This window comes from Crinia signifera, chromosome 19 (genome assembly GCF_055691185.1).
Source record: "Crinia signifera chromosome 19, ASM5569118v1, whole genome shotgun sequence".
Classification (NCBI taxonomy): Eukaryota; Metazoa; Chordata; class Amphibia; order Anura; family Myobatrachidae; genus Crinia; species Crinia signifera.
In genome coordinates this window covers 84,220,995-84,237,103 of record NC_139226.1, presented here as the reverse complement: position 1 = coordinate 84,237,103, position 16,109 = coordinate 84,220,995, and the positions used below count along the sequence as shown (strand labels likewise).

Here is a 16,109-nt window from a genome sequence, read left to right as displayed (position 1 = left end):
CCTGTATGTGTGTGTGTATATGCGGGACCAGAGTGTGTATGTGTATATATATGTATGTATATGTATGTATGTATATATATATATATATATATATATACATACATTATAAAGTAAACTGTGACAGAAGTAAATGTGAATTTGTTCTAGAATGTGGTACGTACCCAAATTATCCTTTTTTTCTCTCTACATCTTTTTTTTATCCTTTTTTTCTCTCTACATCTTCTATTGTAAAACTCCACAACGCCATGTCAGTGACTTTAACATTTACATACGCCAGCACGTTTCAAGCACTTTACTATGACATATCATCCTGGATTCCCAAGGTTTCCAATGCGTCTCTCCAATGTCACTCTTCATTACGGTATCCTCCACACCAGCGTCGTATGGTTACCGCATGCAGCACCTAAGCCCGCCACTAGATGCTGCTGCACTGCAAGCTACAAATGCTGCAGCGCCACCTGGTGGAGAGTTGAGGCTGCACCAATTTCAGAGAGAGAACAAAACTAACGATACACAGGGTATTTCTGGAATCAGAATAGAATGGAGCAGATGGGGGGAATTAACTCGTAGAGGATAAAAGCTGGTCTGGATAATTGCTGTTATGTTCAAAACAATATAATGTGTCAGTGCTGAGACCTGCGCATGTTCTTGAAGCAGAGAAAAGCTGGAGACTAGGATGAAACACACTGAGTATAAACACGTAGATGTGTTTAATGGTCTGCTTTCTTCTTACACATTAATCCTTTAAGGAGATTAGTTGGGAGTAAGCCCTGTTGAAGCACAGATTGCAATATCAGTTAAGCAGCTTGTATGCCCATCAATGCACTGGATAAATAAGACTGGCCGGGCAGCGTTAAAAGATGCCACACCGCGTTCCATGCCACGGTCTCTCCAGGGAGAGGTGTTGTAGGTGGGTGGGCTTTAAACAGCCTTACCCAATACTTACCTGTAAAACACAAGGTGTAAATCACTGTGCGCAGTCCGCAGCCTTGAAATATACAATCTTTATTGGCCTATCGAATTCAGCAACACAAACCAGAGAGCCAATTGTGTAGAATCTTTCCCTTATGGAAACACTGTTAGCACTGCTCAATATTTGCATCATAATTTACAGTTCTTCTGCAGCATTTCCTGCGCAGACCTCAAATCATGAAGCACTCAGCCAACTGCAATTAACACAAAAGATGATATAATTCTTTACAAGAAGACAAGACTGCAGAAACTATTATTGTACGTGTATTTATAGGCGTGGGGAATCAACAAAGGTATTATTAATGATTGCACGTGATAATCCCGGAGATCGGTCTCAGACACACAATTACCGCAGGACTTTCCAGACACATTTAATCGATATCCCAAACATTATTTCTGATAAGCCTCTGCAATGTCAGCGTACCGACCAGCCCTCAGCAAACTGTACAAACAAGCAGATGAATTTATCAAAATGGGTGTGAAAATTGGCAAGGAAACATTTTTTTTCATCATAATATCCTGTAATGTTATCTTATATAGGAATTATCTTTTTTTGTTTTTAACGCAACATTTTTTTATTGAATTTATATAACAAATGTGAGCAACGCCGGCATTTTTAGAGGATATTTTGAACATCTCTCACAGATGTTGGCACTCAAAGGGTAATCTTCAACCTTAGAGTTCAAGAGATGAAGTCACCTGGTCAGTGGGCCAATATTTCTGACCAAAACTATGCTAAGCACATCAAACTTATTTTATATGTAACAGTTTTTCATTATAATCGGTCTGTTTAGCAGTGTTTACTATTTAGAGAGTGCGCCTGCATTTTCTGCATTTTTACCGTGCAGTCAGATACTCAAGGTTAATGTTCAGGACCTCTTTGGGAAAAAAATCCAATTTTTCATTTAAATTTACGCATTCTTTGCTAATAATCAATTTTTAGTCACTTGATATATAGGCAATGTGACCTAATGGTGTGAATAATTAATGCATTAAGCTTATGAAGAATATATATCAACCTGATGATAAATTTAACTGTGTTGAGAAACAAAATTGGAACACAATAAAGAAAATGAGAGAACTTAAGGGGTGAGATTTAATAGTATAAGATATTCAGAAAGTGAGAGATTCGGTAAGAAATCTCCAGTTTTTTTAAAACGGCAATCATTTGCAATCAAACTGGTTTTGCAGTGTAAATGATTGCCGCTTTAAAAAAACTGGAGATTTCTTACCAAATCTCTCACTTTCTGAATCTCTCATCCTATTAAATTTCACCCAAGGTGTCTGCATACTTTATGGCTATCAATTTGGATTATGTAGTTAAATTAGTCAAAATTGTACTGTTTGGTCGCATCCGATCCCAAATAATTCCCAATGAGCGGCCCCTGGTGTTGGATCATAAGTAGAAAGAGACTGTGCAGCAGTAGGTGTGAGGGTGTACCAGTGTGAGTAGTATAGGTGGGAGTAGGGGAGGGGTGAGGATGTACCAGTGTGTGTAGTTTAGGTGGGAGTAGGGGAGATGTAAGGGTGTACCAGTGTGAGTTGTACAGGTGAGAGTAGGGGAGGTGTTAGTGTGTATCACTTTGAGTAGTACAGGTGGTAATAGGGGAAGTGTGAGGATGTACCAGTGTGAGTAGTACAGGTGGGAAGTATACCAGTGTGAGTAGTACAGGTGGAAAAGTATACAAGCGTGTGTAGTACAGGTGGGAGTAGAAGATGTGTGAGGATGTACCAGTGTGAGTAGTACAGGTGGGAGGTTGTACCAGTGTGAGTAGTACAGCTGGGAGTAGGGGAGGTTGTGAGTAGGGGAGGTTTGTGTGTGCGTAGTACATGTGGGAGTAGGGGAGGTATGGGGGTACACCAGTGTTAGTACAGGTGAGAATAGGGGAGGTGTGAGGGGAACCAGTGGGAGTAGGGGATGTGGGGGAGATGTGAGGGTGTGAAGGTGTAAGAGTGTGAGTAGTACAGGTATGAGTAGGGTCAGTGTGTGTGTGTGTGTGTGTGTGTGTGTGTGTGTGTGTGTGTGTGTGTGTGTGTGTGTGTGTGTGTGGTGGGAGTGGATAATGGGAGTGGATAATCTGCAATAAAGAAATTCGTTTCAGTGAACATTGAAGGATCTAATGGATTTTATCAGCCTACAGTAGTAGAAAATGCCATATGTGGTGCTGGCACAAGTCCTGTAGGTGGGAGTGAGAAGGGGCTATCAGAGAAGAAGTGACACACAACTCGGAGTTATAGGTCCTAAATCGTTTGACATTGTGGGAAGAAGGAAAGAATAAGCCTTAAGAGACAAATCTCGGCCCACAGCACCAAGTCAAAATAATAAATGCATTGCAGCCCTGTGTGAGGTTGTATTTATGTGGTGCAACGTGAACAAGCAGCCTAAACCTTCTTCAGAAATAACCTTTTATGCCGGATCTCTAAAGGCCCCATATATTTTTACCAAGAGGATTGGGCAGATTCTCTGTGTTATCAAAAGAGATGGTCGTGTCCAGCACCGGCCCGAGATTAAGAAATGTAACGACAAGAAGCTTATGTACTTTCCTGTGAAACTGTCCCAGTAATCTTAGTACAACACTCTCCCTCCAATCTCCTGCCTGCACTGTGCACAATCCTGACAAATGTAACTAGCAGCCGGTAACTGCTGTAAGCCGGTCTCCGCGCTGTTGCCTGTAAACCTAGATGTATTGGTACAGTCACGTTGTAAAGTAAAAGGAAATATGTTCAAGTGTCTAGCCAGAACACCAAACTCCGCTGCCATGGTTGATATTTGTAGGCAGCGTTCATGCTAGTCGGTGACTCGGGGTAGCCGGAGAGGCAGGATTCGGTGATGCGATACAGGGTTTTGGTGCACCATTAGTAATTCAATGCAATTTTTTTCTGCAAGCATTTTTCAAAAGGTTAATGTATAATAAAAAGTGGGGAAGAAATAATTCTCTGTGAGTTATTTATTCCGTAAAAAGGTCAGATTGGAGATCTGGGAATAAGTGGAGATGTTACTCAGCGCTGTAACACTTGATTAGCGGATAAAATTGAAGTGTTAAGTACTGAATGCCGGCCGAGGAGGGCTATAATTGGAGCAAGACTCGTCGGGTGAAGAAAGTGGTTCATGCTAAATATTTGTGAAAAGTTAAAAGAAAGTGCTCAAAATAAGACTTAATTATTGTTCTCAGGTTTTTAGCATATATATATATATATATATATATATATATATATATATATCTCAAAGAGAAAGTACGGGCACTCAGGGACTACATATAGGTGCAAAGCATGAGACCAATTTATTTCCATCATGGTCCCACCTTTTGCACCTATATGTAGTCCCTGAGTGCCTGTACTTTCTCTTTGGTATATTGAAGGTTTTCTGCAACCTCCAGTGGTTGGCCCCAGGGCAGGTTAAGTCTGACAGCTGACAACAGACCTGAGTGACTGTTATTTTTTTGATAGAGATATATATATATATATATATATATATATATATATATATATACCTAAAACCTGATTATGCATCACTTTAAAAAGTTACCTGTAGTGTCCTCTGACTGCTGGCCACACCCCTCCAGCATCTTGCCACACCCCTTCAGCAGCTGCGCGCACGCACTGTTCCATGTGTCATTGCCATAGAATTTATTGATGCTGCAGTCCGTCACTGTAATACAAAATTGATTGTACAGGCTTTTACCATCACAGGGAATACATTAAAGTTTCTAAAAATTCAAAGGTGATGCTGCAAATAGCAACCTATCTGGCCTATCATTTTCTAGAATGCAATATAGAAAGGATAAACTGAATCTGATTTGGTTGCTATGTGCAACAGCACCTCTTTTCAGTTTGAGAAGCATAAATTGACCATATAGTCTTGAGATTTTCACCCTTATAAGGGTAAATACGGGCAGGTTAATTCTGTAGATATATTAAACACTTAGGGGTACATTTACTAAAATGGGAGTCTGATGTTCAGCTGGGATGTTGCTATGGGCAACCAATCAGAACCTACTTATTTATTTAGCACCTTCTAGAGCAGTGGTAGCCAACTCCAGTCCTCGAGAGCTACCAACAGTTCATATTTTCCAGACAACCTAGCTGCTGCACTCATTACACACTGACACATTATAAAAGATCCACAGGTGGAGCTAATTACTTCACTTGTGATTCTATGAGGAGACCTGGAAAATGTTAACTGTTGGTAGCTCTCGAGGACTGGAGTTGGCTACCACTGTTCTAGAATAATAGAAAGAATTTGATTGGTTGCCCATAGCAACAGCCCATCTGATATAGAACTCCCATCTTTGTGAATGTCTCCTTTAGTTTACTACAATTCCCCTCGTTTTAACCCAAAATTAATCCTGTTCTGTTCAATGGGCGCCCAGGAAAACCCAAAAAGAAAATAATGAAATAAAAAAATTAGATAGATGTGTTTTGCTAAAAACCAAACAAAAAGACCCGAAAACTGGGGGATTGTGGGTATAGCAACACACCGTGTGGGCAGGCCAATTGTTTATCAAGTTGGGATGGTAATCTGTTCTCATTAAATATAATCCATTCATCTTTATAATGTTCTCGCTACGATTAGAACATCACGCAGTTTGTCGGCGCACCATAAAGATGATCTATAGAATATTATTTGCAGAACATAAGCGCCTATTGTGATATACTCTGGCTACAAAACATTAAATAGAAGTCTTTTTTTGAGTTACTTTATTATGGATTGTTCCCGAGCGAGCTGTTCTAAGTAATGTTGCTTTTATGTTTAATTAATCTGGAGCTAATAAATTAGACAGATGTGGTGGTGGTGGTGGTGGGGGGGGGGGGGGGTGTGTGTTTCTGTGAGGTCACTACCTACAGAATCCTGTGTAAATCTCCTTACTGGAGATGAGCGAGGCCAATGCACAATCATTGTGCAGAGGTGAAGATCTCGCCATACAAAAAATGCTAAATGTTCCTGGTCCGCTCCGCTGAGAATCCCGAACGTGGCGAGAGGATTATCTAACAGCAAATATATTTATGGTGCATATAGAGACCTCAAGCATCATACAGCTATTACTGGGCAATTAAAGTAATGGCCAAAAATGGCCTGCATCACTGAATTGTGTTCCTTCACCTTGTGCATGTACTAATAGATTATCAGTTTAATAACCTCTCTAGAGAGTTGCGGACAATTGCCCTGTACTGCACACTGACATATACGGTATAAATCATCAGCTGGGAGGCCAATCATACATACAACACAAACTATACAGGCTAGGAGTCCTATTACTGCAACACCAAAGGAAATCCTCTTTATTGCTCACTGTAGATCAGTGGCAGATTCAGAGGGGGGGGGGGGGGGGGGGGGGGGGGAGGCACATGCCTCCTATTGTAATTTTTTTTCCTGGATCCGCCCCTAGCTTAAAGGTGCCCATACACTAGTAAGATTTATCTTCAGATCTGTCTGGTTGGAACAAAAACCTGGTTATGGATGAGTGACAGTTTGACAGTTTTCCAGCATTTCCAAGCAAATGGTCAACTTGCTCCAGGGTTGCCGACTTGCAACAAATCCGCTCCGGGAGAAGCCTGGAGAGGAATCTTTCATTACGAGTTTTGGGGCGGGGCTTAACAGTGACATCATTAAGCCCCGCCCCATTACAGCAAATAACCAAAATAACTGATCTCCATGGAGGGGGCGGGGCTAAAATGACACGATTGTGCCATTTCAGCTCCGCCCCCTCCTCTGAGACCCGCGGATTGCGGCATTTAAATGCCGCGATCGGGGGGGGGGGGGGGGCTCTCAGTGGGGGTCCCCCTGATTCCGGGAGTGTTGCCCACCCTTCCGGAGGCCGGGAGGGGGGACCCGATTTTCGGGAGACTAAAGAGAGATAAATCTGTGTGTGTATGGCCACCTTAAGTGTTCTTACTTCAGTGTATAGAGCAAACAACTATGAATGCAATATTGCCCTGGGAATCGGACAGAAGAAATATGCTCAGGGTAATCTAAAAAAAATATAAAGTCTTAAATTGCTTAAAAAACAAACAGACAAGATTTATTACAAAAGATCAGAATCTAAAACCAAACCTTATACAATAAGCACAATACTGTGTGTTAGCACCTTTCCAAGTAAACTGAATATCACAATAAGTGGTTGTATCAATCTCAATAAGTATCCGCATAAAGTCATAACAACTGTCAGATATAGGACAACTCCTTCTGTATATATAGAATATATGAGAGACATAACGGATAAGAAGATTCCCTTGAATAAATCACACCTGTTGTAATGTGGAACATTCGGTTCTTTTTATTTTAGGATGGCTGCGGGAGAACTGGCGACATATCCATACTAGTTGTACCCCTTGCCCATAGATCATGCGTGTTTATGGGGCATAATCATTTGGGGTATGCCCTGGTATTAAAGAGAGTCTTTATTTTGGTTCCAGTTTTACAGATGATCACTAATGATATTTTCTGCATATCATCTAGTGTGTACGCACTGTATCGTTAACAATGTGCACTGCTGAGTCTGCAAAACCTGTGGTTGCTGACAATTAGGAATATTACCGGGTCTATGTTTATATATTTTTATTTCTTTTTTTCTTTTTGTTTCTCTGCACAGATTAATTTGTAGTTGTGCATATTGCACTGGATATGGTAGTTTTAAAAGAAATGGGCTGTGAGTTTTAATGACACCGGAATTGGGGATTTTGTTCCGACTGCCAATAATTCCTCATGCTCTGCAGACCTTTGTGTGATCACAAAGAATCTTCCCTTTATATTTCACCTATAAGAATTGGCCTCTGATCCAAAGAATATCACAAAAAGAACTCTGACGAGAATACATATTTTGATTCCCAAAACCTTTTGAAGTGTTCTACTCCATTCAGTTTCTACAGAACGTCACACTTCAAACATCCTCAACTGTAATATTCATGTATTCTGCACCAGGACAAAATAGGCACCTATTCTGCTCTCAGAATTTATCATGGACCGTGTGCTTTGTCACAGACATGATAGCACCCTCAGGAAGAGATAAATGACTTGGCACTGCCCAAATCCCCCCTCTGCAAGTTCCTGCTACTCTAACAACCTCTGTGTCCTGGTAGTGCATGTCCAATGCTGCTGGTGTGCTGTGGGGTGGACTTTATGGCACCACTACACCAGCTGGAGAAGCATATCTTGTGGTAGATGCCGTGGCAAACAAAGCAGTTCTAGAGGGGGTTTCCAGATGCTATCCATAATCTTCCACTCTGCGGAACAATGGCGCAAGTGCAGGAGTTTGGGGGAGCTGTAGAAGAACCAGGAGCCAGAGGGACTGGTAGAAGAGGCTGACCACTTATTTATGTTATTTAGTCAGGAAAAGATTAAACATACCATAAAAAATACATACATAAACATAATAGCACCAATACTGCTTGTTCTAAGCTCACATTCTCCCACCTCATGGTAAGGCTCCTGTCTCTTCTTACTGGCAGCTGCTCTCTGGCCCAGTGCATTGATTGAGGACTCATATCCACAAATGATAAAATTGGTAGAAGAAGCTGCTACCACTGGACATGTGCTGCAACTCCGTAGCTCTCTAGTAATCCTATTATATACCATTGCTATTTGTCAGAGTTTGAGCCACTTGCCAAGAGGAACCCCCCCCCACCCCCCAGCAGTGTTTGCCAATGAGAAGTTACCTATCAGTGAGCTACTTCGGAGTACATGATACAGAGTTTTGTTTATTCTGTATTTGATGGGCTTTTTACATTTAATAAAAAATTAATTCGAAAATTAAAGGGGCGCTGTAATAATTTTGAAAGTGGTATCGCTTAGATGGGACCAAACCAACTGTAAGTGGAGCAACACACAAGTAGGTGTGGCTAGCACACAGAAAAAGACAATCAAACTCCTCTATAGGTGGAGTTGCAACAATAGCAGCTTTTTTAGGGACCTATATACAAAGCTGGAGTTTTAGGCACCTATATAGAAACATAGAATTTGACGGCTAATAAGAACCACTTGGTCCATTTTTCTGCCCCTTTTGTTTTACCTTTAGTTTCCTCAACTCTATTTCATTCTTAGTACTTTGTAAAGATGTTCATATACCTTTACCACAGGTTCTCAAACTCAGTCCACAGGTCATGTTTTTCAAGTCACCTGATGATTGTTAAAATGTGACAGTTGGTGACACACAGAGCACCTGCCATGGGACTTTGAAAAGGTGGCCTAGGTTGGGTCCTGAGGGCCGAGTTTAATGGCCACTGGCCTATGCCAAGCATGTTTAAATTCCTCTACACGAGGCAGGAGATTTAGGGACATTCAGAATACACAATGCAGGGAGCATACCATAGACCAGGACAAATTGCACAATTTCGACCACTATACAAGGCAGAGAACTTCCCAGTGACCACCATACAACACAGAGAGCACTCTAATGAACCATATAGAATACTGAGGCTATTTTAGTTATACATAACACAAAAGAGCATCTCAGTGGCTTGGGGGATTGTGCGAGTGGAGGCCACAATTTTCTTACCTTAAGCTCCAATACTCTGGAGAACTCCTTCAGCTCTTTCAACCTACTGTATATCATAGCGCTCATCTCTCTCATATTTTGTCTACCACTTTCTCGGGCGGTTGTCTTTCTCACAAGTGAATCAGAATCTCCCACATTTGCTACTGTTGCCCACTGTCACGTAACATATCATAGCTTTGCATTTTTATAGCAATTGCCTATGTGATTTGGTCATGGCTGAGGACAGCTCCGCATTACGCGTTTTTTTTGTGCTTTGTAAATGAACACCGGCGTGTTTGGTTTTAGCAGGTCAATCAAACCCTTCAATGAGAGCCAATTAGGAGACTAATTGCACAATATTAGAAACTGGGGTGCCTACAGGAAATAGCCCATTGTTTGATCTGAGCTCTGATGGATTTCCTATGGAGAAGTTTTCATGCATTGCCTCAACAAGTTGACATGATTTACTGAGTTCTGTGACATAAACTGGGGATTGCAACTTAATTTCCTAATAAAATGGAGTTTACCGCTAGGCTGTGAATGGCAAACTAACGACTGCAATATTATTCGCAATAAAAGAAAGTCTTGCTGGGATTCTGAGATCTGTTACGCGCTCCCATTACAAGGCCGGGAATTCTGACAGCCGTGGATGGTCTAACCTTTCTTACAATTCCTTCACGGTTCACCGCCTCCTATTTTTAAACCCTATCTTAGAGGAATATCATCAGCCTAATTTGCATCGCATTAAAGTAAAACATTTTAAATGTGTTCCCAGCAGAAGTAAATCTGACAGGACTTTATGGAGCTATTATACTTGCAGGTACTTCCCCCACTTAAAACACATTCTACTCAATGGCTCTTAATGATATTATTATATGTACTTCTGAACTTCAGGCTGCAGACATATTGGGAACTGAGATTTGGAGAACGCAAGATTTTCATTGGTTGGCAGCATGTCAGCAAATCAACATTATTACAACGGGGAAAAGCAAAGGTTATTTATGTAAAAAATGAACAAAAAAACCTCTTTACCCAGATGAGTTTTGTCTATCTAGCCAAACCTGTGCTGCACAGATAGTTCCCCACCTCTTGTCATTTAGTTGAAGTTATAAAAGAAACGGTATCCTCCAATAAGGTGTAAAGAAGATGCTGCGGGGAGCTTGGAAGGCAGCTTTTTCCCTAAAGGTCACCGCTTGGACAGTCCCGTACCAGGGCTTTCAGAGAGCATAGCGCAGAACTATCGTGTATCCCAGGAAACTGATTACAAGGTCATGACTTCTCCACTAGAGCAATATCCTCTTGTGTACCCCACCGAAACTAATTCCTCTGTCAGGACACACTGGAGCAGAGCAATAAAGAAAATGGTCACTGACTGTATCCCACAGGGTTCCACAAATGTGCTTATTGTGGAGCCTCTTATGGGACCAAAGTAGGTTCCTATGTGCAGGAGAGATGTATGACACTGATGAAGAACACAGGTTATCTACAGCACCTGTCCTGAAGCAACTGATGACCTGTGCAAAGCTCAATCCAGGGGTGGGTCCAATGGGGAAAGAGTGTGATTATTTACAAAGGGCTGATGATGGACCACATCTGATACTGTAGCTGTACTAAGACTAGTAATACTAGACTGTGAAATCAGAAATACCCAGAATAGCCATCATGTTCCTTGCTGCCATGTTTGTAAATGTTTGAAAGTTGATATTCTGGTTTATTTTATTCCAATGTATTATAATTAGGTTATTGTGACACAAAAGATAAAAGGTAGCCAATTAAATTGACTATGATTTAATATGCAGTTAGATGACATGAGGAGGAACCTGAGGCCAATTGAGTTTGAAGAAACTCAGGAGCCCGAGGTGTGCTCCCTACCACCAGTGCTGTGCCTAAACACGTGCAAAGGGGGCCGTGCGATCGAATGGGCTTATCTCCCGAAGGAGACGGGCCCTGTTTTTCCCCTAACCCCTCTCAACCATAAGGCCGCACCCGAAGGTTTGGAGAGACCCTCAGTGGACTTTCCTCCGCCATTCCGGCTCGGGGTCGTACTCGGGGGGACCGCAGCTCTCCCCAAAAGGCGAGAGCTTTGGCACGTTGGGGAAATGAAAGGCCCGTAAGGGTCGACCACACTACCCAAAAAAAGTGACACACTACAGAAAACAGAAAACGTGTAAAAGTGCACGAACGTGAAGAGAGGAAAATAAATAAATAATAAAGAGGACCCCAGCCAGAAAGCCGGGGTGGGGGTGTGAAAAATTTTCCTACCCCATCCAAAAGAACGAGGTAAGGACGTGCAGCCTAACCTAAGGGGAAGTGCGCAGTGCAAGTGCTTACTTGTGCAAGGTGATTTTTGGGATCGCCCGTGCAGGTTCAGCACCCCCGAGTTTCCCCGGGGGCACAGTGCAGCCTCGGGCCCTAGGCAGCTGACCGATCAGCGTCCGACCAAGTGTTTCTCTGCTCCCATCGTAGGGCACTTTCCAGCCCCTGGCATGGGACTGACTCCCTTAAGGGCTGCGACCCCCTCGGAAGAGCAATCTACTCAGTCTCAGTGTTTCTCCGATCCCAAGGTTAAGCTGGGTTAAGCTGGGCCTTTCGCGGTCTCCCCATCAGAGGCTACGAACCTCTGGAACAGGAGCCATCTACTCAGTCCCAGCCTTTCTCCGCTCCCTGGGATTGGATACTAGACTGAGCCTTTCGTTGTCTCATCCTTTGGGGGCTACGAACCCCGTCAAGAGAGCCAAACTACTAGGCCCAGAGGTGAAGGTACTCAGCCAGACTTTTCACCACTCCCAGGCAAAAAAGAGGGGTCCCACACCCTCCGCCCATCAGAGCAGCTACTCAGTCGAGCCTTTCTCTATTCTCTGCCAGAGGCCAGTCCATACCCACTGATAAGAACAGATACTACACTTGATCTTAGCCAAAAGGCCGAGAAGCAGGAACCTGAGGCCAATTATTGCACCTGAAACTCAATGTCTCATTAAATTGTATTATTTTACGTAGTGTAATACTGCACCTCTAGTGACTTTATATTATTCTGTAACTTGTAGCAACATGTATTAATATGTATTCAAATATAAATCTAGATCGGTAAATGTTGCACACGAGCAGAACGTATTTCTTTGTTCCTGTGCAAATCAAGGTCTATAAATATGAACTCTTTGACTGAAATAGACAGACGTCCTTGCGGCCACATCTGTATATTGATTTGAATGAAAACCTCCATCTTGCTTGCCCCTCATGTCATCTGTCTGTCGCCCCTTCCCACTAGATTGTAAGCTCCTCAGAGCAGGGCCCTCCTCCCTCTTGTTGTCGTAACCCTCTTCTCCTCACAATTGACTTACAGCTCTCTACTACTCAGCGGCCATCTTTGCCCGCACACACACTCCTGCTGGTAAATGCTCATCTCCTGCCTATGGCCGCCAGCCCATAGTAGTATGCTGACTACTCCCTCGCTACATACATCTAAGCTGTAGTGTGTATTATATTGTGGTGTCTTTGTCACTTGTACTTACTTTTTGTTATTTATTTACTGTAATGTTAAGTTCTGTCTCTATTGTATGCCCTGTACGGCGCCTTATAAATAAAATATAATAATAATAGATGTGATCCCCCTGGTCACATAAAACAATAGCTGCAATCATAACAGTAATTGTGTATTTTATGATTAAGGGACCAGCTAGAATACATACAGTCACTGAGATGACACAATGACACCAGCACAGTAGCAGTGCAGTACACATGTACAGTACAAGCAATGTAGAAGAGGTAGCATCCAATGCACCTGACACTACCCAGCATATGACAACATGACTTGTACTTCAAACGTCTATTGATTTTTCTATCTATATATATGATGCAAAGAATGGCAGTTGCTCAGTCAGTTTATTAATCCATTGCATGCCGGGAAGCCACATTAAGGTGTCTGTTTTGGTAGTTTTTTTGCCTATAATCAGGTCTAGTCACAGAGAATATAGACCCAGACAGGGTATCACACAAGGAAACAATTCATGGCCTCCCGGTAGGGCATAGTTACCTACCCTCCTGCATTCTGTAGGAGACTCCCTGAAATACAGTAGCAGCAATCTCCCTATCTCCCTCATAAGTCTAGCAATCTCCCTCATTTCACCTAGCCCACATTACACTGCTACATTTTTTGATGAAAAAAGGAATGTGAGATACATACATTTACATTGAATCATCAGCACCATTTCCCATCACTTTAGCAAGTACAGTTTATTGGCTCCTACTAACTGCTTTGGGGATCATCTACATTGGATATAAGTCACTTTAAAAGATTCCTATCAGATGTAACAGTACACATCCATGCTTCTAGGTGCCACGTTCACATTCTCTTTTCACAATCTCTCCATATATGGAACTAGACACGCCCTTTGGGTGGAGTATGACACGCCCCCTCAATGGGGCAATGAGCAAAATTCTATTACCAACTATAATTGGGTTGGGATCATTTGGTCTACAGCATGATGGTCCACAGTCATTAGGTCGACATGGGAAACTGTTGACATGGTTATAGGTCGTTAGTTTGACAGGTCATAAGTTCGACAATGTCTAGGTCGACAGCCAAAAGGTCAACATGGGGTTTTTAACAGTTTTTTTTTTTACCTGAATGTCAACACCGTCGACATGGACACAGTTTAAAGTGCACTGCATCCCCTCGCATTGCGAGCGCAGCGAGCAATGCGTCGGGCACGGTGCCTCGCTAAACTCGGCACACTGTTTTATTCTCCGACCACACCCTAGCGGATGGTAGGGATTGAAATACCGCCTGTTGACCCTTTGACTGTCGACTTAGACACTGTCGAACTAAAGACCTGCCATACTAACGACCTGTCGAACTAATGACCATTCAACCTTTTCCCATGTCGACCTAATGACTGTCGACCATCATGCTGTAGACCAAATGACCGCATCCTCTATAATCTCCCTGAAAAGTAGATAGGGACACAAAACCCATAGGTAGGGACACAAAACCCATAAAAGTATTGGAGTCGGGCAATATCAACTGTATTTTTTCTTTATTTAAAATTAATTTCCAAATTGATTTTGCAGGCGTTCTCCCCTCTCCGGGTAAGTAATGAGGCGCAGAGCGCAGGACTCCTCTCACCCACTGCAGGGATAGTTAAATGTTTCAATATCGAGAGGGAACTCTAAAAAGTGTTCTCAATGAAGCATGTCTCATATCAGCGTAATCTCCAGGGATATTGCTGAGCTGTGAGGAGGAGAGCCTGTGATTAATATCCCTCCTTTCCCAACCACATTCACGCATTCTATGGAGCGCTGCTAGGCCTGAACGCAAGGGCACGGCGAGGTAAGGAGTCATTAACTCTCCAAGCCACTAAATATGGCATAAGCGAGCCGTTCCCCAGATTATCCCAATACAATACATACAGCTGATGTCTCATTCACATCTGCAGGAAAATGGAACCGTTACAGTTATTTTGTTGCTATAAGGACAGTAGCCTATTCTATATTACTATATTATTCTATATTATTATTATTATTCTATAATCATTTGGGTTACGTCCGTCCATGAGTGATGTCAATAGGAGGATATTTTATAGGGTGTAGATCTTCATCGGCAGTAATTAGGTCAAACCCAAAAGGTCAACATGCACAGTTGTAGGCAAGTTTGCTGTTGACCTTTTGCAGCACAGTCTAAAGTTTAAATCGGGAAACTACCCCAACTGCCACTGAGTCAGTTTGATATGGCAGTTGGTGGCTCCCCTATATGAATTTTGAACTGTCCTGCAGCCACCCCAGTACTGCATTCACACCCGTCGGCCAGGACAGGCAGAAAGTCGTCACCCTGCGTCACAGAAAAGAAGGTTGACACATGAAAGCTCAACATGAGTTTTCCCCTTTTTTGGTGTCAGATTCGACACTTCAGCACACGGATCCCCATGTTAGTGTATCTCTTCGCTCGCCATGCTTCCGGATAGGTACCTTCCTCCACTACTGCTGCACTTTGCACGCTTTAACGTTCCCAATCGTAGTCCACACGGGTGAAAAATCCCCAGAAATTCATAAAGCTGTGAAAAACTCATGTTGACCTTTTCATACGTCAACTTGTGTCAAGCTTTTGTCTATGTCGACCTTGTGCATATCAACCTAGTCACTGTCTACCTAATATCCAGATCCTAGATATAAAAGCATGATGCACCCTCGGCAGTTAACCATTTGATGGCCATCCTCAGTCAGCCGGCTTGTAGCCCTGTCACTGTACTTCTCTGTCCTTTTTTAAAGCTGCCATGCAGTTTATTGTTTTTACAGGTGGACTAGAGATCCCAGCAATCCCTGGATCCCTGAGCATGTTGGCACTTGTAGTACTACCCCATTACGCCACCTGTTTGTGTGAAAAATAAATTGTAAAAATGGGTTCAGGTCATCGTTGTTTGGTGGACAGCTAAGGCCTGCCACCAGCCAATCATGGGTAATGAAGCTATAATTAACTTCACCTTCCTTAAAGACGTCTCCCTGGGTGGCTGATTCGTGATTATAATGGGAAGTGTTAATGCTTTCCTTGAAACTGGAGGTCACAGGGGACTGGAGAAAATCAGACATGTCAGAGAAATAGTTTCCTTAAAGGATTTTGGGCTGCTGATCTGTCAATCTCGGCCTATAAATCCCAACAACATCAATACCCCCTAA

General features: G+C 42.6%; 1 protein-coding gene and 1 pseudogene across 2 annotated transcripts in view; one reads left to right on the top strand and one right to left on the bottom strand.

Annotated features, from left to right (window-relative positions):
- Positions 1-16,109, top strand: part of KIRREL3 (kirre like nephrin family adhesion molecule 3) — a 603,038-nt gene that overhangs the window by 126,316 nt on the left and 460,613 nt on the right. The window lies entirely within an intron of this gene.
- LOC146044458 (U2 spliceosomal RNA) lies at positions 12,242-12,377 on the bottom strand (annotated as a pseudogene).